General features: G+C 51.0%; 1 long non-coding RNA gene across 2 annotated transcripts in view; it reads right to left on the reverse strand.

Moving 5' to 3' along the window:
• The window catches only part of LOC135191088 (uncharacterized), an 83880-nt gene continuing 59180 nt past the window's right edge, over positions 1-24700 (reverse strand). Inside the window, exon 3 of one of the 2 annotated variants that reach the window (XR_010308727.1) lies at positions 1-78. This is a non-coding gene — a long non-coding RNA (uncharacterized LOC135191088). Of the gene's footprint in view, positions 79-2327; positions 2492-24700 lie in introns of those variants that run through there. The other variant, XR_010308728.1, reaches the window with a different exon arrangement.

The raw sequence follows: 24700 nt of genomic DNA on the forward strand, positions 1-24700 counted from the left end.
TGTTTTCATTACCCAGAGAAATTATTCATCTCCACTTCACCCTCTCAGATATTCCACATCCAATGCAGCAACTTTCACCTAAATAAACAGAAGTAAAAAAACAGAAGAGGACTGCCTTAGGCTAATGAAATACATCACCAAGGTCACAAACCAGTTTGTGTACAGAGACAAATGCAGAGCCCATCTCTGTGACCTAGAGCAGCAATCCTGCACACCCATCTTTATTGTGACAGGATCAAACTCCTCTGCTTGCAGTGAGCCTCACCAAGATGGTCCATGCTGAACCAGCCAGGCAGGAGTTCCAACCTGTGTGCTGTGTTATTATGCTTCATTAGCGTGGCTGCTAGGGACACAGGGCACCACTTTGGATCATCTGCTGACAGAGTTATGGCCAATGCAGGCATGCTAATGGTCAGGAAGGCTTTTAAGGGCACTATCTTTCCATTTCATAGATAAGGCAGGCTGAGAGGGTGCAAATAGTCACAGTGGCTTGGCTAATGAGCAGTAATTTGCTAAAGAAGTAATTAGTTTCAATATGCAGTCTACACTTTGCCTGGCCAAGGGAGGGGTAGAGTCCAGGCTCTACAGTTCCTGAGGCACTCCTGGTGAGGAAGAGGAAGACTTTTCTTTCTCAGTGCAGTTTTGTCTCAGTGCCAGGCAGGCAGTAGCACAAACCAATATCCATAGGCTGGCTGCTGCCATAGATTCACAGTCTGGGTTGGAAGGGAGCTTACAGATCATCTAGTTCCTACTCTGTCAAAACGTGACAGCCACACATTGGTGCCCTCTGGGTGACCACTGGCTCTTTGCTCTCCTCTTTCAGGCAGTCTCAAGGCAAACAGCAACCTGCCTGCCCTCAGCAGCTCTCCCTTCTGACTCCCAGATAGATGTGGAAAAGCCCAGCCACAGCAAGGGGCAAGGCTGCAAAGTTCCTCTCCAAGACAACTGCATATCAAGTAGAAATCACACAAGCACTCTTGATAAGCAGCAGGCAGCCCTGCTCCTGCCAGCTAACAGGATTAATCTAAAGGCACACAGACACAGCTGGGCAAAATAAAAACATCTCACAGAGACTAAATTACACCACTTAATGGCAACCTGCCTTCCATGCTCCCACTCCACCCACTGCTTTTCCCCTTGCTGCTGCAGCCACGGCAAGGGTGAGAAGCTCCATCCCTGCCCCTCCAGCCATCTGGAAGGACCAGTTCAAATGACAAGCAGACCTCAGAGGTCAAACCTAGCCACCCTGGCTCTCATTAGAGCAAGGGACAGGAGACAAACAGGTCTCTGTGGACCTGGACAGATGCTGATGGGAAGTGATAGAGCTGCAATCATGGCTGGGCTGTGTTTTGCAGATGAAATTTGGATACAAGGATTGCCTTTCTGCCTTCACACTCTCCCCCTGTGCACATCTCACCTGTCTTGGTTCTCACAAACCTCTGTGCAGAGTTGCAGAACGCTCCCTGTTGTGGCTCATGCTCCCTCACCAGGTTCCCAGCATCTATGGTGCTGTGGGTTATGAGATGCAGAGAATATTACAGCAGGCACCAGCTGGATGTGTCCAAATGGACAAAGCTGCCAGTGCTGGCAATGGCTTGGCCTGGCCCTGTCCCTTGGCTGGGTCCCACTTAGAACCAAGGCTTTACGTGGGCTGGCTCCACTTGTGTGGTGCTCACCAGGAACAAGAGCAGCAGTGAGCTAGGAAGCAACTGCCTGTGAATGTTCCTAGGAAGGAGAAGCTGAGTCTCCTGTCCCTTACAGCACGAAAAGGTCACATCCAGCTGTGGCAAGCTGCCCTTCTGCTGGCTACTAATTCAGGACAGGGTTCATAACTCCAAGTGTGAGAGCTACTTCCAGGTGTTTCCTAATGCTGCCTGTGCTCTTAGAGGGTACATCCTTCCTTCTCCAGAGACAGTGATAATGTCTGCTATGGTAATACCAAGACCTTTGTGGTTTCAAATCAAAGAATTCCAAAAACACTCTGAAATTACTGTAGCATGTAGTGAGAGATGAGTTTTCTCTTGGCAGAAATGACAAGCAGCCCTCAGAGACCTCAGAGAGCAGTGATGGGAGGTTAAATACAGGAGCAATAATCAGATTTTGAGAGACTGTGAAGAACACAATTTCCAAGCAGGCAGCTGCTTAGCAGCTTTCTAAACTAGCAGCAGAAGTGAAGCTTCTTGCATGTTGCACTCCAAGGGCTTGCCAGTGCTATATGGCATTAAAGGTGACCAGAATTCTCAGCAAGAAAACAGTTGAGTGGTCAAGATGATCATGGATAGTTTGTGGCTTCCAGATGGAAATCCCCTTTTAATTTCATGAAGCCTAATTGCTAAGGTTTAAGGCACAGATAAAATATAGTCATGGAGCAAGTCAAGTGGCCAGCTCAAAGGATGGGACTGTCTTTGCTCTCCTCCTTTCAGAGCATTCATTATTTTGCTTGTGGGATGCAGTTCAGCTGCTCAACAGTCTCCTGCCTGGAAGCAGGTCCCTATGGAATGAAAAGAGATGGAGCTCCAGCAAGGTAGAACTCACTTCTGTGCAAATGGCTATTTCCTCTTTAAGGATAATCATAGAATCAGGCAGGGTTGGAAGGGACCACAAGGAGCAGCCAGTTCCAACCCCACTGCCATGCCCAGGGACACCCTACCCTAGAGCAGGCTGCACACAGCTTCAGCCAGCCTGGCCTCAAACACCTCCAGCCAGGGGGCCTCAACCACCTCCCTGCACAACCCCTGCCAGCCTCTCACCACTCTCCTGCTCAAAAACTTCCTCCTCACCTCCAGTCTGGATCTCTCTACCTCCAGCTTTGCTCCATTCCCCCCACTCCTGCCACTCCCTCACAGCCTCAAAAGTCCCTCCCCAGATTTTTTTGTAGCCCCCTTCAGATCCTGGAAGGCCACAAGAAGGTCACCTCAGAGCCTCCTCTGCTCCAGCCTGCACAGCCCCAACTCTTTCAGTCTGTGCTCACAGCAGAGCTGCTGCAGCCCTCTCAGCATCCTCCTGGCCCTGCTCTGGACACTCTCCAGCATCTCCACAGCCCTCTTGTCCCAGGGGCTCCAGAACTGGATGCAGCACTCCAGGTGGGGTCTCAGCAGAGCACAGCAGAGGGGGAGAATCACCTCCCATAACTAAGGATTACTAAGCCTGTGTTTCATAGCACAAGGGAAAGATGCTTTCTATTTAAAGCAGATGGGTTAAGAGTTCAGGAAGGCAGGATGAAGAGATCAGGGGAGGAAAGGTTCTTGGAGATGCAGGGATTTTGACAGTAGAGATAGGCTGGCACTTTGTAGACAAGAAATTACACAGGGCAATTTGTACTGAGAACTATCCTGACCCATCTTAAATCAGTTCTTCAGAGTCTCCCCTGAGGCACCACAGTAATTTCCTTCAGCTTTTACTCAAAGGCCAGACTCTCCTCTAGGCAACTCCTTTTTCACAGGCTGTTTGGGTGATCTTAAGTAGCAATTGCATTACCAGGCAGATCAGTTTCCTCCATTTCTGCCAGGCAGCACCGACTTACAAACTCTCTTACCTGCCACACAACAGAAGCTCCTGCCTGGGGCTGTTGTTTCAGCAGCTTTTAAATCCCGAATCCCATGTAAGTGATGCAATGGTCAGAGCCCCAGCTGGGCTGAGCCTGCCACACCTCAGAGCAGCCTCCGGTAGAGATTCAAAGCAGACCTGTTTGGCCTCATCTCAGCGCTGCAGAGCAGGATGCTCTTTGTCCTGGATCACCCTGACCTTTGTAGGTCCAGCCTGGAAGTTTTTCCCAGGGGCACCAGAAGATGTTGTGCATTTCTATGACATTAAGGATGTCCTGGTATCTGGACAGACAGTACTGAAAGCCAGACAAAATCCTTAGGGACACAGAATGGTCTTGTAGCCCTCCTGTCTGTTATTCTTTATTCCACTTTGGTTTAAGCAGCACTTGTTAAAGTGTTTCTGCCAGCAATTCATCACTCTCATAAATCATCACAGTGCTAAAATGTGTCTCACTGCTTCATTTCTGTAAGGGTGTGGGGGAACCCCTTTGTTGGGTCTGTTTGTATTGTACATTTGCCAGACATTAACTACTCACACCATGTGTGACAGGCTGGAGAGCTCTGCCCAAGCCAACCTCATGAAGTTCAACAAGACCAGGCTCAAGGTTCTGCAGCTGGGTTGAAGCAAACTCAAGCACAAATCCAGGCTGGGCAGGGACTCACTGGAGAGCAGGCCTGAGGAGAAGGACTTGGGGGTGCTGCTGGAGGAGAAGCTCAATCTCAGTTGTCAGTGTGGTCTGGCAGCCCAGAGAGCAATCAGAGCCTGGGCAGCAGGGCCAGGGAAGTGATCCTGCCCCTCTCCTCTGCACTGCTGAGACCCCACCTGGAGTACTGCATCCAGTTCTGGAGCCCCTGGGACTAGAGGGATGTGGAGGTGCTGGAAAGTGTCCAGAGGATGAGCAGAGGGCTGGAGCTGCTCTGCTGTGAGGAGAGACTGAGGCAGTTGGGGCTGTTCAGTCTGGAGAGGAGAAGGCTCCCAGGTGACCTTCTTGTGACCTTTCAGTGTCTGAAGGGGGCTACAAGAAAGCTGGGGAGGGACTTTTGAAGCTGTCACGTAGTGATAGGACAGGGGGAATGGAACAAAGCTGGAAATGGGGAGATTCAGACTGGATGTTAGGAAGAAGTTGTTGAGTCTAAGAGTGGTAAGAGCCTGGAATGGGTTGTGAAGGGAGGTGGTTGAAGCCTCATCTCTGAAGCTGTTCAAGGCCAGGTTGGATGAGGTTCTGGCCAGCCTGATCTAGTGTGAGGTGTCCCTGCCCACGGTAGGAAGGTTGGAACTGGCTGCTCCTTCTGGTCCCTTCCAACTCTGACTGATTCTCTGTGTGTGGCCAGGTGCAGAGTGTGCACACAGATGAATTCTTTTCTTACTCTTTCCTCCCTTCATATTCTTCTTAATTGAGTGATGCTCACCTGCCCTCCTCTTTTTCAGCTCATCAGAAAAACAAAACCAGACAAGCACTGCCTGGCTTTGCATATTGATTCTATTCTTTCCTAAGAGACCAGAGAAAGAAACCTCTCAGTCCCAGCAGCAAATCAAGAAATGCTGCAGTACAAATATCTAAAAATACATTTTACAATAGTCATCTTGCTATTTACATATTTGGTCCCAGGCTCCCCACCTAATTAGACTCTGAATCCCATATTCACTTCTGCTGGCAGAGAGCTCCATTGTTTCCATGTTTTGGGTCTGTGACTATCTAGAGGGCTGCAGTGTAATCCCATTTACGTCTTTGGTGGAGGATGAGGCAAACACCAAAGAGAATTTAATGCTTAAGTGAGGAGGAGCTTATTTGCAAAGGCAACCCAAACACCATTGGTGCTGTGGAGCCTCTTTGCAGGGCTCAAATGTAGGGCAGAGACTGAGCAGCTCCTTGAATTCGTTGATCTGGCTGAAGATCATAGAACCAGAGGATGGGTTAGGTTGGAAGGGACCTCAAAGCTCAGACAGTTCCAACCCCCTGCTATAGGCAGGGACAACTGGAGACTTTCAAGGCCTGGCTGGATGTGTTCCTCTGTGATCTGTGTTAGATGGTATTGTCCTGTTCTGGCAGGGGGGGGTGTGTAGTTGTTGATCTACTTGGGTCCCTTCCAACCCCTAACATCCTGTGATCCTGTGAACTCCCACTGGAACAGGTCACTCAAGGCCTCATCCAACCTGGCCTTGAACATCTCTGGGGAGGTTGTGGAGCACAGAAGCACAGAATGTGATCAAAGATCAAAGATCACATTCTGTGCTTCTGTGCTCCACAACCTCCCTGGGCAACCTGTGCCAGTGTCTCCTCACCCTCCCTCTCTGTGCTCCACAACCTCCCTGGGCAACCTGTGCCAGTGTCTCCTCACCCTCCCTCTCTGTGCTCCACAACCTCCCTGGGCAACCTGTGCCAGTGTCTCCTCACCCTCCCTCTCTGTGCTCCACAACCTCCCTGGGCAAACCTGTGCCAGTGTCTCCTCACCCTCCCTCTCTGTGCTCCACAACCTCCCTGGCCAGCCTGTGCCAGTGTCTCCTCACCCTCTCTGTCTGTGCTCCAGAATCTCCCTGGGCAACTTGTGCCAGTGTCTCACCACTCTCACTACAAAGAACTCTTTCCTAACATCTAGTTTCAATCTCCTCTCTACCACTTTAAACCCATGACCTCGTGTCCTGGCATTACAAGACATTGTCAATAGTCCCTCCTCAGCCTTCCTGTAGCTCCCTTCAGAACCTGCAAGGCCACTCCAAGGTCTCCTCAATGCCTTCTCCAGGCTGCAGAGCCTCAACTCTCTCAGCCTGTCCTCAGAGCAGAGCTGCTGCAGCCCTCTCAGCATCTTGGTGGCCTCCTCTGGACTGGCTCAAACAGTTCCATGTCCTGTTTGTGTTTGGGGCTCCAGAACTGCACCCAGGATTCCAGATGGGGTCTGAGGAGAGCAGAGTAAAGGGACAAAATCCCCTCCCTTGCCCTGCTGCCCACACTGCTCTTGCTGCAGCCCAGCACAGGGTTGCTGTCTGGGCTGCACTCACACTGCAGGCTCATGTTGAACTTTTCATCACCCCACACCCCCAGGTCCTTTTCTTCACACGAGCCAAGGAGTAGGCAGCTACAACACAACCCAAAGAGAAGCTACTAGGCACCAAAAGATAAAAACAGCACTGCCAAAATCTATGGCTGCAAGTGGAGACAGCAGTGACAAATGACAACAGCAGCAGAGGCAGGAGCAGTTGCCAGCAGATTGTGCAGGGATTTGAGTTATCCACAGCTTATTGCTGTTGCACCTTCCCAGATTCCAAAATAGAACCATTCTCTTTTGTTATTTACCAGGGGCAAAGGGGGAGGGAAGGGGAAGAAGCCAGAGAAGCAGCTGTGAGAAGGCAGTAGGGGGGGAAAAGGAGACTGAAAAGATGTGAATAGGGGAGAAAAATGATTCTAAGACATTGCCTCTGCTTCTCTGCCCTGTGAAAGGATGAGAACATCTCAGTCTGAGAGAGAAGCAAGCTTACTTGTTTGCTTACTTCAGGGAGTCATAGGACAGGGGGGATGCAGCAGAGCTGGAGATGGGGATATTCTGTCTGGAGGTTAAGAAGTTCTTCACCATGATGATGGTGAGAACCTGGAATGGGTTTGCCCAGGGAGGTGGTGGAAGCCTCATTTCTGGAGGTGTTTAAGGCCAGGCTGGATGGGGCTCTGGCCAGCCTGATCGAGTGTGAGGTGTCCCTGACCATGGCAGCAGGGTTGGAACTGACTGATCCTTGTGGTCCCTTCCAACCCTGACTGATTCTGTGATTCTACTTCAGCAGCATGTGCCAAAGTCCTTTGGCCACTCTTGGATGAAAGGGGCCACTGAGATGTGTGGTATGAACTGAGCCTTTAGCTGATACCCTGCCAGCTACTCTGAAAGTCTCTTTTTACCCACAGCAGGGTCAGCAGCCACTAACATGGCTGAGATGGGGCAGTGTTCTTGGCACAAAGATTCCATCCTGGCATTTTGTCTGGTACAGAAATGAACTTAGAAGCTTTAGAGTTCTCCCCTGTTGGTTAATGAGTTAGAAAGGCAGCAAAGAAAAGCCCCTGATGTGCCATGGGGAGGTGTGGGCTAAAGACATTAGTTAAGTGCTGGAGCAGGTCCAGAGGAGAGCAATGAAGCTGGTGAGTGGCCTAGAGAATAAATCTTATGAGAAGTGCAGAGGGAGCTGGGGATGGTTACTGTGAGGCAGAGGAGCCTGAGGGGAAACCTCATTGCTGTCTACAGCTACCTGAAGGGACATTGTGAAGAGGCTGCTGCTGGGCTCTGCTCACAGGGAATTGGAGACAGAACAAAGGGGAATGGCCTCAAGCTGAGGCTGGGGAGGTTTAGACTGGACATTAGGAAAAGGTTTTTCCTGGAGAGAGTGGTCAGGGACTGGAATGAGCTGCCCAGGGAGGTGGTGCAGTCACCCAGCCTGGCTGTGTTTCAGGGTGGTTTGGATGTGGTGCTTGGGGCTATAGTTTGAGGTGAATCTTGTAGAGTAGGGTTCTAGGTTGGCCTTGGTGCTCCTGAGGGGCTCTGCCAACCTGCATGGTGCTGTGACTCTGTAAAGGCTACAGGAGTTCTGCCTTCCTAGTCTTGGCTGTCTTAGTTTTCTACAATACAGAATCAAAATCACCTTCAGTTTGAAGCCAGAGATGCTGCAGGGCTCTACACTGGCTCAAGGGGCAGACATCACAGAACAACAGAATCAACCAGGTTGGCACAGACCTCTACAACCACTGAGCCCAGCCTATCACCTAACCCTTCTAATTCACAAACCCATGGCACTAAGTGCCTCATCCAACCTCCTCTTAAACACCTCTAGGGATGAGGACTCCACCACCTCCCCAGGCAGCCCATTCCAATGCCAATCACTCTTTCCATGAAGAACTTATTCCTAACACCCAGCCTCAACCTGCCCTGGCACAACTTGAGGCTGTGTCCTCTTGTTCTGTCCCTGCTTGCCTGGGACATGAGAGCACCAAGCCTCTCCTTTCCTTCAGGTGAGCAGCAAAGCTGCCCTGCTTTTTTTTAGCAGCAGGGAGATGACCACCTTGGCACTTCTGATGGCATTTGAGTTTCAGGCTGCACACACAGAGCTCCATTTGTAATTCAGTGAGCCCTGCAGAAAGGCTGTGGGAGCTGGCTGAGAAAATGCTAAGCATGTAAGCTCTTGTTTACAGCACCTGATGGTGGAATGAAAAGATTCTTTCCACTGCCTCAACTCAGGATGTTTTTATGGCCCAGTTCTATTTATTTTGCACCCCCAAACCAAACTAAGCTGCACTGTAAATTACAGCTAAAGGAAGGGAGATTTTTTTCCCCTCCTTCTTCCAGAATGCTTTACACTCAGAGTTAATTGTGATCTGCCCTTAGCTCCCATAAATAATCAGACCTATTGCTGAGGCACAGAATAAATCCACCCAAATTATGTTAATGAGTAGGATTTAGGAAAAGTTTAATCAAAGTTTTGATATGGAATCACAGTCAGCAGAAAGCTGCCAGGACTTAAAGCTCCCCTGGCTGCAGTCACCACAGATACCCTAAGAGCTGGAAAGCTTCAAGGGTTGGGTGTAGGAAATTATAAGCTCCAGGAAGACCTTGGAGAAGCCTTCCAGCACCTGAAGGGGCTACAGGAGAGCTGAGGAGGGACTTTTTATGAGGGGTTGCAGTGAGAGGATGAGAGGGAATGGATTGAAGCCTCAGGAGAGTAGATTGAGACTGGAGATGGGGAAGAAATTCCTGACAGTGAGGGTGGGGAGATACTGGCAGAGGTTGCCCAGGGAGGTTGTGGATCACAGATCTTTGCTCACATTCTGAGCTTCTGTGATCCACAACCTCCCTGGAGGTGTTCAAGGGTAGGCTGGATCACAGACAGTGAGGGTGAGGAGACACTGGCACAGGTTGGCCAGGGAGGTTGTAAAGCACAGAGAGGGAGGGTGAGGAGACACTGGCACAGGTTGGCCAGGGAGGTTGTGGAGCACAGAGAAGGAGGGTGAGGAGACACTGGCACAGGTTGGCCAGGGAGGTTGTGGAGCACAGAAGCACAGAATGTGATCAAAGATCAAAGACCACATTCTGTGCTTCTGTGCTCCACAACCTCCCTGGAGGTGTTCAAGGATAGGCTGGATCACAGACAGTGAGGGTGAGGAGACACTGGCATAGGCTGCCCAGGGAGGTTGTGGAGCTGCATAACCTCCCTGGGGATGTTCTAGGATAGGTTGGATAAGGCCTTGAGCACCCTGGGCTGGTGGGAGGTGTCTCTGCCCATGGCAGGGGGGTTGAAACTAGATGACCTTCAATTTCCCTTCCAACCCAAACCACTCCATGCACATCCCCCCCTGCTGCCATGCCTACATTGCCTCTCTTCCTCTTGTGTCAGACCACCAAGGCTCACATGGCACAAAAGCTGCCTGCCTCATCTGCCCTTGCTTCACCTTGCTGCCTGCACTGCTTTGTTGCTACTTTCTCCAGCACAGACGATGAGCACCACTGGAGGGCCCACAAGCGGTTTGAAGGAGTCTACCCTGTACTTGCTACCCCTCCCTGGAGTTCAAACATAATGAGCTCTATAAATAATGAATAAATCAGCAATTCTTTTTCATGTCTTTAGAAAGGCTACTCTCTGAGGCTACACAGCTGAATTTGTAATGGAAATGCAAGGGGAGGGTGAGCTAGAGAGGGGTTTGCTTTCTTGATTTTAAGGCTAAACACAGGATTTGGGGAGGTGAAGCTTTAAGAGAAGGAAAAACAAATGCCCCCCCCTCCCCTCCAAAATAAAATCAAGGCAATAAAATCTCTCTCAGTGCAGAACAAAGACAAAAAGGGGAAAAAGTGAAGTAAGATCTACCTGGAACCTTCCTAAGAGAAATATTTACTCCCAGCAGACAAACAGAGCAAGTTTTTAAGTGCCTGGTAATTTGGATGACTGCTTTACATGCAGCAGTGTGTCTGAAAGTGTGAGCTCAGTGTCTGACAGAGCTCCAAAGGAGGAGACTAAATGGCAAGAGGAATCTGATATGTATTTATTAGCCTTGGCCTGGTGAGACTTTCTGTGCTGGGGAAACAGGATGGATTGCCTCTAGGGTCAGGCAGTTCAACATGCAGGGTAAAGGGTATTAATAACACAAACCTCCTCCAGTAGATGAAGGATTTATAGATGAGGTCAAATCAAGCAGAACATCACTGCTAAAACCAGCACAGCTGAAGGGAGGACAAGCAAAAGGAAAGCTGCTGGCACATCCCCAGGTTGTGTCTCAGCCATGCCTGCTCTCCCTGCTTCCTTCCTAATGAGGATTTGACCATGCTGATGAGGAATTCCCTGGGGAATAGAAGTGCCAGGGTGGAGAAGAGGGAACTGCTGACATGTACAGCACGTGGGAGAGCAGCAAAGATGGAGATCTAGGCTGGATGTTAGGAGGAAGCTGTTGGCAGAGAGAGTGGTTGGCATTGGAATGGGCTGCCCAGGGAGGTGGTGGAGTCACCATGAGTGGAGGTTTTCAATACAAGCCTGGATGAGGCACTTGGTGCCATGGTCTGGTTGGTTGGGCAGGGCTGGGTGCTAGGTTGGACTGGCTGAGCTTGGAGCTCTCTTCCAACCTGCTTGATTCTATGATTCCATGTAGAGAATCAGCTCAGCTTACTCCATGCCACAGACCTTGACATTTGCAGTGCCTCTCTGCTTCCAGCATCATCCACTTGAGGGGAGAGCAAGAGGCTGATCTGTGTGGAGGCTGAGGGCAGATCTCATTGCTGTCTACAACTGCCTGAAGGGACATCGTGGAGAGGCTGCTGCTGGACTCTGCTCACAGGTAGTTGGAGACAGAACAAGGGGGAATGGCCTCAAGCTGAGGCTGGGGAGGCTTAGATTGGACATTAGGGAAAAGTATTTCATGGAGAGAGTGGTCAGGGAGTGGAATGAGCTGCCCAGGGAGGTGGTGCAGTCACCCAGCCTGGCTGTGTTTCAGCCTCTCACCACTCCCATGCTCAACAACTTCCTCCCCACCTCCAGCTTTGCTCCATTCCCCCCACTCCTGCCACTCCCTCACAGCCTCAAAAGTCCCTCCCCAGATATTTTGGAGCCCACTTCAGATCCTGGAAGGCCACAAGAAGGTCACCTGGGAGCCTCCTCTGCTCCAGCCTGCACAGCCCCAACTCTTTCAGTCTGTGCTCACAGCAGAGCTGCTGCAGCCCTCTCAGCATCCTCCTGGCCCTGCTCTGGACACTCTCCAGCATCTCCACATCCCTCTTGTCCCAGGGGCTCCAGAACTGGATGCAGGACTCCAGGTGGGGTCTCAGTAGAGCAGAGCAGAGGGGGAGAATCCCCTCCCTGGCCCTGCTGGCCACACTTCTGCTGCTGCAGCCCAGGCTCTGCTTGGCTTTCTGGGCTGCAAGTGCACACTGCTGGCTCCTGTTGAGTTTCTTGTCCAGCAGCAACCCCAAGTCCCTCTCCTCAGGGCTGCTCTCCAGACACTCCCTGTCTAGCCTGGATTTGTGCTTAGGACTGACTCAACCCAACTGCAGGACCTTGCAATTTGTCTTACTGAACCTCCTGAGGTTGGCTTGTGCCCACCTCTCCCCAGGTCCCTCTGCTATTTGAGATCCTTTCCAACCCAAACCATGCTACAAATCTATGAACCCAAGCCTGTTTCTCCTTGGCTGGATGGCATGGGCAGGGCAGAAGCTGAGTGTTGCTGCCCCAGGACAGCCTTTTTACATGGGCTGGGAGTGATCAGCACAGACTGGAGGCCTCTCTTAGAGATTTGCTCACACTGGAAGGGGCTTGAAACAAAAGACAGAACAAGCAGAGCCTCTGAGATGTTGGAAATGCTTCCCCACACAACTGTAATGAAGTGATTTTCTAGTGCTCCCACGGCCATACCTGGATGAGAACGTGAGTCCTGTGCTGACATTCTGAGACTGTGCTTGTGCAATGAGTCATTTCCTGCCACTCTGGGGAAACCTGAGGTTTGCTTTTGAAGGCATGAAGGTGGTTTTGGGTGGTTTTTTTTTTCCTTGGCTACTGCAGAATGCAGGAGGTGGCAGGGGGAAGTTGTCTCAAATAGAGCTGTGTCTGCACTTTGGGTTGCCAGGCAGGTTCTTACAGCATGAGCATCACTTGGAGAGCAGCTACCAGCTGCACTGCTGAGAAAACTTCTGCTGAAGCTCCCCTTTTGGGGTGCAGCATCTCCTAAGCCTGCACAAGCACTCCCTTCAGTCCTTGCCTTCATTTTATAACAGCTCCCATCAGTGTTTCTTCTGAAAGCTCTGGGATGGTCCCCAGAGGCCATCCAAGGAAAGAGAAATTGAATGAAGATTAAAATGCTGATCTAGAGCTGCTAATGCCCCTTAGGAGTTACACAAACATCCACTTGGAACAAGTCCCATCTGGATAACAGCACAAAATCATCCAAGAGCAGAGCCTGAAGGTCAGTGCAGAGAGCAGCTCTCTCTAGATCTTGTACCCTCTGTCTTTCAGCTTTTTTTCCCTGGCACTAAGGTGACTTTGAGACCATGTGCAGGAAAGCTCTGGCAGTGCTCACAGGGCTTTAGCCAGGGGAAAGCTACCCCTGCTCTGGGGGCTGTGCAAGCCACCGATGGGCCAAGAATGCCTGGAGGCTCTTCTAGGACATTGTAGTCTCCCAAGTTCCCTCACCTCCAGGAGTGTGACTGTTCTCAGGACACCTGGGAAATCAAAGCCATTTGAAGAGAAGAAGAGGTGGAGCCAAACTGTTCAGAAGCAAGGAGAGCTGCTCAGGGGAAAAGGTGAATTTGGCTTGCCCCTTAAACAGCGTCAGGAACAAAGGGCAAGGTTCAGCTCTGCCCATGGAGATGCCTGTGGCACAGAGATCAGCCAGCAACCTCACCTGGCTACTCTGTGGCACAGAGATCAGCCAGCAACCTCACCTGGCTACTCTGTGGCACAGAGATCAGCCAGCAACCTTACCTGGCTACTCTGTGGCACAGAGATCAGCCAGCAACCTCACCTGGCTACCTTTTTCCAGGGAGGTGGTGGAGGCAACGTCCCTGGAGGTCTTCAAGAAAAGCCTGGATGAGGCACTTGGTGCCATGGTCTGGTTGACTGGATAGGTTGGGCTGGATGATCTTTGAGGTCTCTTCCAACCTGGTTGATTCTATGATTCTATGACACTCTTTAAAGTGGCAGAGAAGAAGGGACAGCTCTCACATGTGGATCATCTCCTCCTAAGGCCAATGCCTTGCCTGACACAGTTTTGCTTTGGAGCAGGCACAGTGCTGCACTCCCTGCTCCTGTTACTCTTCAACCCTCTCTCCTCTCTGCAGTTAATTAACCTTACTTCACCAGTTCATCACATTCTCTTTTGATGCCTCTTTGTCACAGACCTTTATGTGTCCGTGCCCGTGTTAAGCCTGGGCAGGAATGTGGGGGAGTGTTTAAACCAGATTATCCTGGGGGTTACTTTCACTTGCTGGGACACGCAGCCCAGCCCCTGCTTGACATTGCACGAGTTGTTCCTGCTGCATTATCCTTCCTTACAAGGAAAGGGTGTGTGTGAAATTAAGGCAGCCTGATGCATCTTGCAAATGTGTTTTATTTCCCCTTTGATTCCTCACCCAGCCTGCTCCAGCACTGACACTCCCTTTGAGCTGCTAAGCCTGATGCTTCCTGTCTCTTCCCATTATCTGTTCATCCCTCTCCAGGACCACACTGATTTCCTACTCTGTCATAGAGTCATAGACTTGTTTCCACAGAAGCATAGAATCAAGCAGGTTGGAAGAGAGCTCCAAGCTCAGCCAGTCCAACCTAGCACCCAGCCCTGCACAAGCAACCAGACCATGGCACTCAGTGCCCCAGCCAGGCTTGGCTGCAACACCTCCAGCCACAGAGACTCCACCACCTCCCTGGGCAGCCCATTCCAATGCCAATCACTCTCTCTGACAACAACTTCCTCCTAACATCCAGCCTAGACCTGCCCTGGTACAACTTCAGCCTGGGTCCCCTTGTTCTGGTGCTGCTTGCCTGGCAGCAGAGCCCAACCCCACCTGGCTACAGCCTCCCTGCAGGTAGCTGCAGGCAGCAATGAGCTCTGCCCTGAGCCTCCTCTGCTGCAGGCTGCACTCCCCCAGCTCCCTCAGCCTCTCCTCACAGGGCTGTGCTCCAGGCCCCTCACAGCTTTGGCGCCCTCCTGTGGACACCTTCCGGCACCTCAACATCTCTCTTCAATTCAGGACCCCAGAACTGGACACAGCACTCAAGGTGTGGCCTGAGCAGTGCTGAGCACAGGGGCAGAAGAACCTCCCTTGTCCTGCTGCCCACACTGCTCCTCAGCCAGCCCAGGATGCCACTGGCTCTGCTGCCCACCTGTGATCTTTGATCACATTCTGTGCTTCTGTACTCCACGATCTCCCTGGGCAACCTGTGCCTGTGTCTCACCACCCTCCCTGCAAAGAACCCTTTCCTATCATCTATTTTGACTCTCCCCTCTGCCAGTTTAACCTCATTACCTCTTGTCCTGTCACTAGAGCAAGATGTGCTGCTAACAGGGGCAGGGAAACCTGAGAGCATCTTCCATCTGGTAAGGGCACTGCCTTTGCTCCCACCTCCTCCTCAGGAGGAAACAACCAGCTGTTTGCAAGTGCTGCTATTCCTGGGCTCAGGGTGGCTGCTGGAGTGAAGCTGAGCTTCAGCAGAGCTGCCCACAGCTGGAGCTTGCTTGTACCTTGCTCCTTTTTTTTCTTGGAGTAATAAAAGAAGTAGCTGCCAGGTGCCTCTTATTGCCTTTCTGTGCTGGCAGGTTATTTATATGCAAATTTCTTGTCTGTGTTTGCTGCTTATAAACTTGATAACAAAACCTTCCACAGAGATGGGATGTGGGAGAGGCACGCAAGGGCCTTTTGATCCAGCCAGGAGAGTTAATATGTTATTATTCACAACCAATTAGACATTTGCAGAGGGGAAGGGAGAGAGATCTATTGAGAGACCATTTGCCAAACTGAAATCATGGCTGGGAGCTGGGGAAGGCAGAGGAGAAAAGCCCCTAGAAACATTCAGCTTTGATTAGACTGCAGTGGAACAGCAGCTCCTGCCCAGCTCGGGGTCAGCTCTAGCACTTCTCCCATTGCAGCACTGAAAGCTGCACCATTTGGATCCCTATTTGGCTCCTGCAGAAGCTCTTGGGCTTAGATTCTGTTGAACAGTAGGTTGGAGCTGCAGGGAGACCAGCTGAGCCCTTCCTGTCCTTCCCCTGCTATGGGTACTCCTCTTCCTAGGATTTGGCACTTGAGTGTTATATCCCTCCCCAAAACTCTGCACAAGGACTAAATTGCCATTGGAATGGGCTGCAGAGGGAGGTGGTGGAGTCCCCATCCCTGGAGGTGTTCAAAATAAGACTGGATGAGGCACTCAGTGCCATGGTCTGGTTCATTGGCCAGGGCTGGGTGCTAGGTTGGACTGGATGAGCTTGGAGCTCTCTTCCAACCTGCTTGGTTCTGTGATTCTATGAGCTTCTGGTTTGTTTTTGCCTTTAGTTTCTGTGATGCAATCACAGTTTCTCAACCTGTTTCCCCAGCTCCTGAAGCCTGTTTAAATACAGGATATTACCTTGCCAAGTGTATTTCCAGGAAGGTACCTTAGAGACCACTCTTGTCACAGGCTCACAGGTTGTTAGGGGTTGGAAGGGACCCAAAGAGATCATCCAGTCCCAACCCTGCCAGAGCAGGACCACACAATCTAGCTCAGGGCACACAGGAACACATCCAGACAGGCCTGGAAAGGCTCCACAGAAGGAGACTCCACAGCCTCTCTGGGCAGCCTGTGCCAGGGCTCTGGGACCCTTTCAGTCAAGCAGTTCCCCCTTGTGTTGAGCTGGAACCTCCTGTGCTGCAGCTTCCATCCATTGCTGCTTGTCCTATCCCAGGGAGCAGTGAGCAGAGCCTGTTCCCCCCTCCTGACCCCCAGCCCTCAGATATTGATAAGCATTGATTAAATCCCCTCTCAGTCTTCTCTATACTCCAGGTCCCCCAGCCTCTTCTCATGTCTAGTGGTGTCTTGCTGAAAGTTGCTTATACCCCATCCCTACATCCCCACTTATTTTTGCCTTTGCAAAATAGGCTCTAATTAAAACACCTACATTGTAAGACTCTCCAATGAAAGGCATTACAGTGGCTATAAGAACAACAAACTCACAGGCCTGAAGAGGCTGCACTTACCATGGAAATCTACTTCCTACCCAAGGCAGGCTGCAACTTCTCCAGCAGCAAAATTAGATCATTTTCAAAAGGCACCTAACCCTGAGCATAATCCAGAGAGGTGTTGGGTCCTTAACAAATCCTCTCAGCTGTCCATTATCACAGAATCAAGCAGGTTGGAAGAGAGCTCCAAGCTCAGCCAGCCCAACCTAGCACTCAGCCCTGCCCAAGCAACCAGACCATGGCACTAAGTGCCCCAGCCAGGATTGGCTTCAACGCCTCCAGCCACAGCCACTCCACCACCTCCCTGGGCAGCCCATTCCAATGCCAATCACTCTCTCTGACAACAACTTCCTAACAACATCCAGCCTAGACCTGCCCTGGCACAGCTTGAGGCTGTGTCCCCTTCTTCTGGTGCTGGCTGCCTGGCAGCAGAGCCCAACCCTACCTGGCTACAGCCTCCCTGCAGGCAGGTGTAGGCAGCAATGAGCTCTGCCCTGAGCCTCCTCTGCTGCAGGCTTCTCCATTATTGCCAAGAGTGCCACCTGCACACTCTGCTCTCAAGTTAGCACCAGCATGAAGTGTTGAAGGCTGAAAGTTTTGAGTTTGTCTTGTGTGGGGAGGCAGGAACAGGGAAGGATAATTCTTTTCTGGTAGAAAATGACTGGCTTGCAACTAGTGCAAAGGAGCCTCTGGAATATCAGGGCTGCTTGCCTTAAAATATGAGCTTGAGTGAACCCAGAGGTGAGAGATTGTTCAGTTTGGAGAAGAGAAGGTTAAGGGGAGACCTCCTTGCTCTGTACAGCTCCCTGAAAGGAGGCTGCAGTGAGGAGGGGATTGGTCTCTTCACCCTAATATCAGGTGATACAAGAGGAAATGGCCTGAAATTGTGTCAGATGAGGATTAGGTTGGAGATGAGGAAAAATTTCCTTGCTGCAAAAGTAGTCAGGGACTGGAACAGGCTGCCCAGGGAGGTGGTGGAGTCACTATGCCTGGAGGTGTTTAAGAAACCTGTGGCCATGGCACTCAGGGCATGGCTTAATGGCCATGGGGGTATTGGGTTGATAGTTGGACTCAAAGATCTCAGAAGGCTTCTCCAAGCCAAACAGCTCCATGATTCTATGAATAGGAACTTGCATCTTTGTGCTCTCATGGCAGTGCACAACCTGCAGGCTCACAGCTCTGTGCCAGGGTTGATCACTTGTCATCACTGCTTCTCTCAGGCCCCAGCTGCTGCTCTCACCAGTTAAGGAGCTTCTACCTCCAGGGCTCTCACCTAGACATGGAGAGGAGGGCCAGCAAACACAGAGACTTGTGAACCTGCTGCTGAAGGGAAGCAGCCAGCCAGAGGCTCTGCTGCTGGCTCCTGCCTCCCTCCACACCTCAAAGGGCCACCTGTGGTTTCCCATCACTCCTAAGAGGAGATGCTGAGGGGCTGGGCCATGTCAGGCACTGCGTCAAGCCTGCCACTCACTCCCTCCACTTTCCCAAAGAGCAAGACTAGAGGCACTGCCTGTCACAACCAGTGTGCATCACCATGACAGACCCTGTCAGCTCTCACTTCCCATCTTGACAACAGGAGGAAGTTCAGAGGCCTCACAGAGCCTCAGGCACTTAAACCTGTCTTTCTTTTCAGTGACTGCCACTGCTGTCTAAGCAGGGAATGGTGGAAGGAGAAAAAATGGGAGAGAAAACCTACTCCAAGGAGGAGGGAAAGATCAGTAGAAGAGTTCAGCTAGACAGCAGCACTGGCCACAGGTATGGAGAAGGTAAAGCTCAGCTCAGACCCACACTGCTTTGCTCTGGCCAGCTGCTCAAAGTCTGTGCTAGCAAGCATGATAGGCAGATCTGCTCCTTGCTCCTCCTCCTCCTGCTATCTCCTTCTCCCACCCTGTTCAGCAAACACCTTTGCCATGGAAGCAGCACTTAAAAAAGCTCTAGGCCTGACTTGCCTCCAGTTTATGCCAGGCAAGGTCAGCAGCCCTCCCACAAACACAAGCTTAGCTGTGCTGGTGTTACCTCCAGCTCATCCAAGCACCTGCTTCTGTTTGAACTCTTTGCCCCCATGGGCACTGCTGCTCAGCTCTGCCAGTTGGCCAAATCCCTGGCCTGGGAGCTTGGAACAAAGATGCTGCTTGCACTGTTTTGAGTGTTGGTGACAGTGAAGCACCAGAAGAGGTTGATGAGCATTGAATCTGCTGGTTCCAAAGAGGCTCTGATAACTGCTGCAGGATCCACCCCATCTTCTAGAACCCCACTGCAGCTGTAATTACCCATTCAAACAGGGGTGTCATGTGAAGTTAATCCTCCAGCCAGACCAACATGAGCAGCTGGTTTGGCTTACTCATCTCCTGTCCTCCCTACACCTCTTGGGTCCTGAGTTACTGCTGTGTCTTCCAAAGACACCGAGCTGCCAAGCCCTAAGATGCTTCTTACATCCTTTGTTTGGCATTAAGGAGCTTTCCCATGGTCCAGAGAAGCAACCTGCAGGCATGCACAAAGCCAGATTCTCATCCCCCCCTCCCAGCTCTCCTGAAAACACCCTTGTGAAGAAACCAGTGGAGCAACAGCTCTACCTGAGGGCTGCATCACTGATAAAGTACCTTTGCTCCTTGCCTCATTGCTCTGTGTGTTCACTCTTTATCTCCTGACACATTTAAACTGCCTGAGCAGAAGACCAGGTTGCTACTGAGCCCTTAGTCCTCTCTCAGCACCAGAGAAATTTGGCTGCCTCTGAAGCTCCTGAGCAAACCCACTCCACAAGTGAGATATTTCCTTTAATTTCCAGCAGTAATCCTTTTTATGACAACATCATCCACTCTTATGGCACTGAGCTATCAACAGGCCTGAGATCTCTGCACTCAAATCTTCCCTCCTCTCTCTTTTGCTGTTTTTAATATCCCTGCTCCATCAAAGCTAGGAGTGCACTCTGGGGACTAATCCACGTTTCCAGCCCACTTTAACACTTCAGCTTCCTGTGATGGAGAAGAGAAGTGAATAACCAAGGAAGTGCTGACTTCACACAGGTATGTAAAGACTGAGTGAAGGAGAAGGGGATCTGGGTCCTGGGGCCAGCCTTCATGACTCAGACCTCACAGAGTCACCTCTGGGTATCTCTTCTCTCTGGAATGACATAGAGCTGATGCCAGAAGGGTTGGTCTGGAGGGCAGATGGGTTCCCTTCTCCAGCCTCTGCTAAGAGTCACTGAATCACAGAATGTCAGGGGCTGGAAAGGACCTCCAAAGCTCATCCACTCCAACCCCCCTGCCAGAGCAGGGTCACCTATACCAGATCACACAGAATCAGTCAGGGGTGGAAGGGACCACTAAGATCATCTAGTTCCAACCCCCCTGCCATGGGCATGGACACCTCACATCTAGGCAGGTCTTGAATACCTTTGGAGAGGGAGACTCCACAACCCCCCTGGGCAGCCTGTGCCAGGATTCTGTCACCCTCACAGGGCAAAAAAATCCTTCTTGTGTTTAAATGGAACTTCCTCTGCCTCAGCTTCCACCCATTGCCCCTTGTGCTGGCACTGGGCATCACCCAGCAGAGCCTGGCTCCAGCCTGCTGGCACTCACCCTGCACATCTTTATAACCATTGATGCAGTCACCTCTCAGCCTCCTCTTCTTCAAACAGCACAGCCCCAGCTCCCTCAGGCTCTCCTCAGAAGAGAGATGTTCCATTCCCTTTGTCATCTCTGTGGCTCTGCACTGGACTCTCTCAAGCTGCATGTCTTTGGCATCAGCAAGGTAAATGGATGGAGACCTCTCCCCTCTCTCAGGACTCACCTGACAGATGCCAAGTGAACTACAGCAGGGCATAAGCAGGCAGGAGGAGCAGCAAATGAGGCTGACTAGCTCCATTTGCTATCCTGGTGAGTGACTTCCCCTCCAGAGCTGGGGACTGTGATCTCAGGAGGAACCTGTCACATAACACCAGGAGCTGCACCGGGATGTCTGCTGGCAGGGGCACAACATTTCACTTCGATGACACTTCCTTTCTCAATATTTTAATCATGCTGTTAACCTCAAGACTTGAGAGACACAGGAGGCTGCCACCCTCCCCACTGTGCCTTCCCCTGATGAAGCCAAGCCCTGAAGCAAAGGCCTTGCTGACAGCACACAGGGCTCAGCTGGCCCAGCTCCTGCGTCACAGCAGACATCACACCAGAGACCCAGGGACCAATTACTCCTTCCCTTCCCCTGAATTCAGTGGTGCTCACATCTCAGCAAAGCAACACAAAGCAAATGAGAAAGAAAGTCAAGGTCAAGGCAGCCTGCACCATTCCCTTTTGCACTCTTTAACTGCAGAGAGCTAAATGCCACAATGCATTTCCTTCCCAGCCAGTCCCTTGCTGCCTTCTTGCAAACAGTTGGTAATAAAAGCACCAGAGGAAGGCAGAGAACTGCTGAAGTTCAACTCCAGGTGCAAGAGTCATAGCCAATAAATATTGGCTAACAAATTCCCTGCTATTTCAGTGACTTAAAGATGTTTTTATGTCTCTGATCTGTTTTGCTTTCTTCCCTTAGGTTACAGAACCACAGAATTATGATAGAATGGTTTAAGTTGGAAGGGACCTCAAAGCTCAGCCAGTTCCAAACCCCTGCCATAGGCAGGGACACCTCCCACTAGAACAGGTTGCTCAAGGCTTCATCCAAACTGGCCTTGAACACCTCCAGGGAGGTTGTGGAGCACAGAAGCACAGAATGTGATCTTTGATCACATTCTGTGCTTCTGTGCTCCACAACCTCCCTGGGCAACCTGTGCCAGTGTCTCACCACCCTCACTGCAAACAACCCCTTCCTAATGTCTAGTTTCAATCTCCCCTCTGCCACTTTAAACCCATTCCCCCTCGTCCTGTCATTACCAGACCTTGTCAATAGTCCCTCCTCAGCCTTCCTGTAGGCCCCTTCAGATACTGGAAGGCCACTTCAAGGTCTCCTCAAAGCCTTATCTTCTCCAGGCTGAAGAGCCCCAACTCTTGTAGCCTGTCCTCAAGGTAGAGCTGCTGCAGCCCTCTGAGCATCCTTGTGGTCCTCCTCTGGACTGGCTCCAACACCTTCATGCCCTGCTTGTGTTGGGGACTCCAGAACTGCACACAGTACTCCCAATTGTTAATGTTGGAAAAGGCCTCTAGGATCATTGAGTCCAATCATCAACTTAACCCCACACAATGAGAGGAAATGGTCTGAAACTGTGCCAGGAGAAGGTTAGGTTGGAGAGGAGGAAAAATTTCTGAAGGGATTGCCAGGCACTGGCACAGGCTGCCCAGGAAGGTGGTGGAGTCCCCATCCTTGGAGATGTTCAAGCAATGTGTGGCCATGGCACCTGGGGACATCGTTTAGTGACCATGGTGGGGTTGGGTTGATGGTTGGACTGGATGAGCTTAGAGGCCTTTTCCAGCTGGAACAATTCTATGATTCTAAGATCACAGAACTCTATCAGTCCCATGCAGTAGTTGCTCATTTGATGCTCATTCTGTTCACAGAGGCAAGCAGCAGAGATGTACAAACAGATATGAAAGAGGAATTCATTCTGCAGCAGAGACAGGCAGAATACTCCTGAATCTATTCCTAATTCTGTCATTCAGCAGCTGGAAAGATGAACACTACAATGAACTGAGGGTTCCAAGTCTAAACAGCAGCTTTACAAAGTCCTCTCTAGGAGAAAGCAAAGAGTCTGAGGATTCAACTTCAACAGCCTCTGATGACCAGCACAGGGCAAGTGCCAAGCAAGGGATATCACTGAGCAAGAGGGACAGCAATGGGAAGACATCCCAGGATGCTCTTTAGTCTGCCAAATCAGTTGCACCCAGCCCTGTATGACAGAAGGGCTGCTCTGTGCAGGGGATTACAGACAGGTGTCTGGTTGCTCACAGGAGACAAGGTGATAAATCCTTCCTGCCACTGACTGCACTCCAGCTCTTCACCAGCACATTCTGACAAGGAGAGAATTGAACAGACAGGGAAGAAATTACAAGGTTCATTTGGAAGGCAGCAAGGATGGAAGGATGGAACTTTCAATTTCCTTTGAAAACCACAACATAATAATTCTTTCCTAATGCTCCACCAGCTCCCTGGGCAGCCTGTTCCAATGCCTGACCACTCTTGCAGCAAAGGAATCTGTTTCCCAACCTCCAGCCTAACCCTCCCCTGGCACAACTTGAGGCTGGTTCACATCTTATCCTATCACCTGGTACTAGAGAAAGAGAGGCTGGCCCCCAGCTCACTCCAGCCTCCTTGCAGGGAGTTGTAGAGAGCAACTCAGGTGCCCCCTGTGCTGGTTTGAGGCCAATTAGAATATTTTAATGAGAAAAATTAGATGATAGGCTGTGAAAAGGAAACAATGAGGATGTCTACTTCACTCACAGGCTTGCTGAGCTCTATGAAAACAACACAAAACATAGATAAGGCAGAGCAGGAGAGTCAGTGTGTAGGTGTTTGTCACAGGGGGTGCCCTGAGCTGCTGCTGTGGAACTAATCCTTCTGCTCTCTAACCCCCCTGGCCAATCCTCCAGACTCACCTTGCACAGAAGGCAGACTCTGGGATAAGGTGGAAAGGAGGTGGAAGGGTGGTTGGGAGTCCCTCCTGGGCACTCTGGTTTCTGGGAGGGCTGTTGTGTTTCTGTATTACCTTTAACTTGTCTGTTTCTGTCTCTAGCTGCAGAGATTGGAAATCTCTGCTTGGATCTTGTGCTAAGCTGTAAATACAAAGCTTCATTCCTTAACCTCCAGCTCAGCTGAGTCTAGTCTGGGTGATTTCATAAGAGTGGAGGGGCAGGTAACTCCCAAACTATCACACCCCCCTCAACCTGCTTTTCCCCAGACTGAACTAGCCAAGCTTCCTCACCTGCTCCTCAGAAGATTTGTTCTCCAGATCCTTCAGAGAACCAATGGCATCCTGGGCTGGCTCAGGAGCAGTGTGGGCAGCAGCACAAGGGAGGTTCTTCTGCTCCTGTGCTCAGCACTGCACAGGCCACACCTTGAGTGCTGTGTCCAGTTCTGGGCTCCTCAGTTCAAGAGAGATGCTGAGGTGCTGGAAGGTGCCCAGAGCAGGGCAGCAAGGCTGGGGAGGGGCCTGGAGCACAGCCCTGTGAGGAGAGGCTGAGGGAGCTGGGGGTGTGCAGCCTGCAGCAGAGGAGGCTCAGGGCAGAGCTCATTGCTGCCTGCAGGGAGGCTGTAGCCAGGTGAGGTTGGGCTCTGCTGCCAGGCAGCCAGCAACAGAACAAGGGGGCACAGTCTCAAGCTGTGCCAAGGCAGGTTCAGGCTGGATGTTTAGGAGGAAGTTGTTGTCAGCGAGAGTGATTGGCATTGGAATGGGCTGCCCAGGGAGGTGGTGGAGTGGCTGTGGCTGGAGGTGTTGAAGCCAAGCCTGGCTGGGGCACTTAGTGCCATGGTCTGGTTGGTTGGCCAGGGCTGGGTGCTTGGAGCTCTCTTCCATCCTGGTTGATTCTATGATTCTATGTTCTTCATGGTAAAAGTGATTGGCATTGGAATGGGCTGCCTGGGGAGGTGGTGAAGTCTCCATCCCTAGAGATGTTCAAGAGGAGGTTGCCATGGGTTAGTTAATGAGAAAGCTTAGGTGATAGATTGGATTCATTGACCTTGGAGGTCTTTTCCAACCTGGTTAATTCCGTGAAAGACATGGACATGGCAGAGCTGTGGAGCCACTTGATGGAGCAGGCACACAGGCAAAGCTCACCTTTGCAAGGCAATCACAGCCTTTCTTGGTTAACTGTTTTCCTCTTTTTCTTCCCATCAGCATGTAAATAGCTGCAAACTGGCCTCAGCTGGGTGTGCAGGGAGATGATTGATGCAAACAACTTACACGTAATTAGTGAACAAAAGAATGAGGGCAGTCTCCTGGGGATCTAATAACGATGCATGCATCAGGTATAGAGACATACACGTAGCATTTTCACACACGTTTCCAGTTATGCCCACGGTTAGGTGACTGAGAGCCATGAATAACCCTGAAGGCTCTGCTTTGCTCTTGTATTAAG

This window comes from Pogoniulus pusillus, chromosome 38 (genome assembly GCF_015220805.1).
Source record: "Pogoniulus pusillus isolate bPogPus1 chromosome 38, bPogPus1.pri, whole genome shotgun sequence".
NCBI classification, from domain to species: Eukaryota; Metazoa; Chordata; class Aves; order Piciformes; family Lybiidae; genus Pogoniulus; species Pogoniulus pusillus.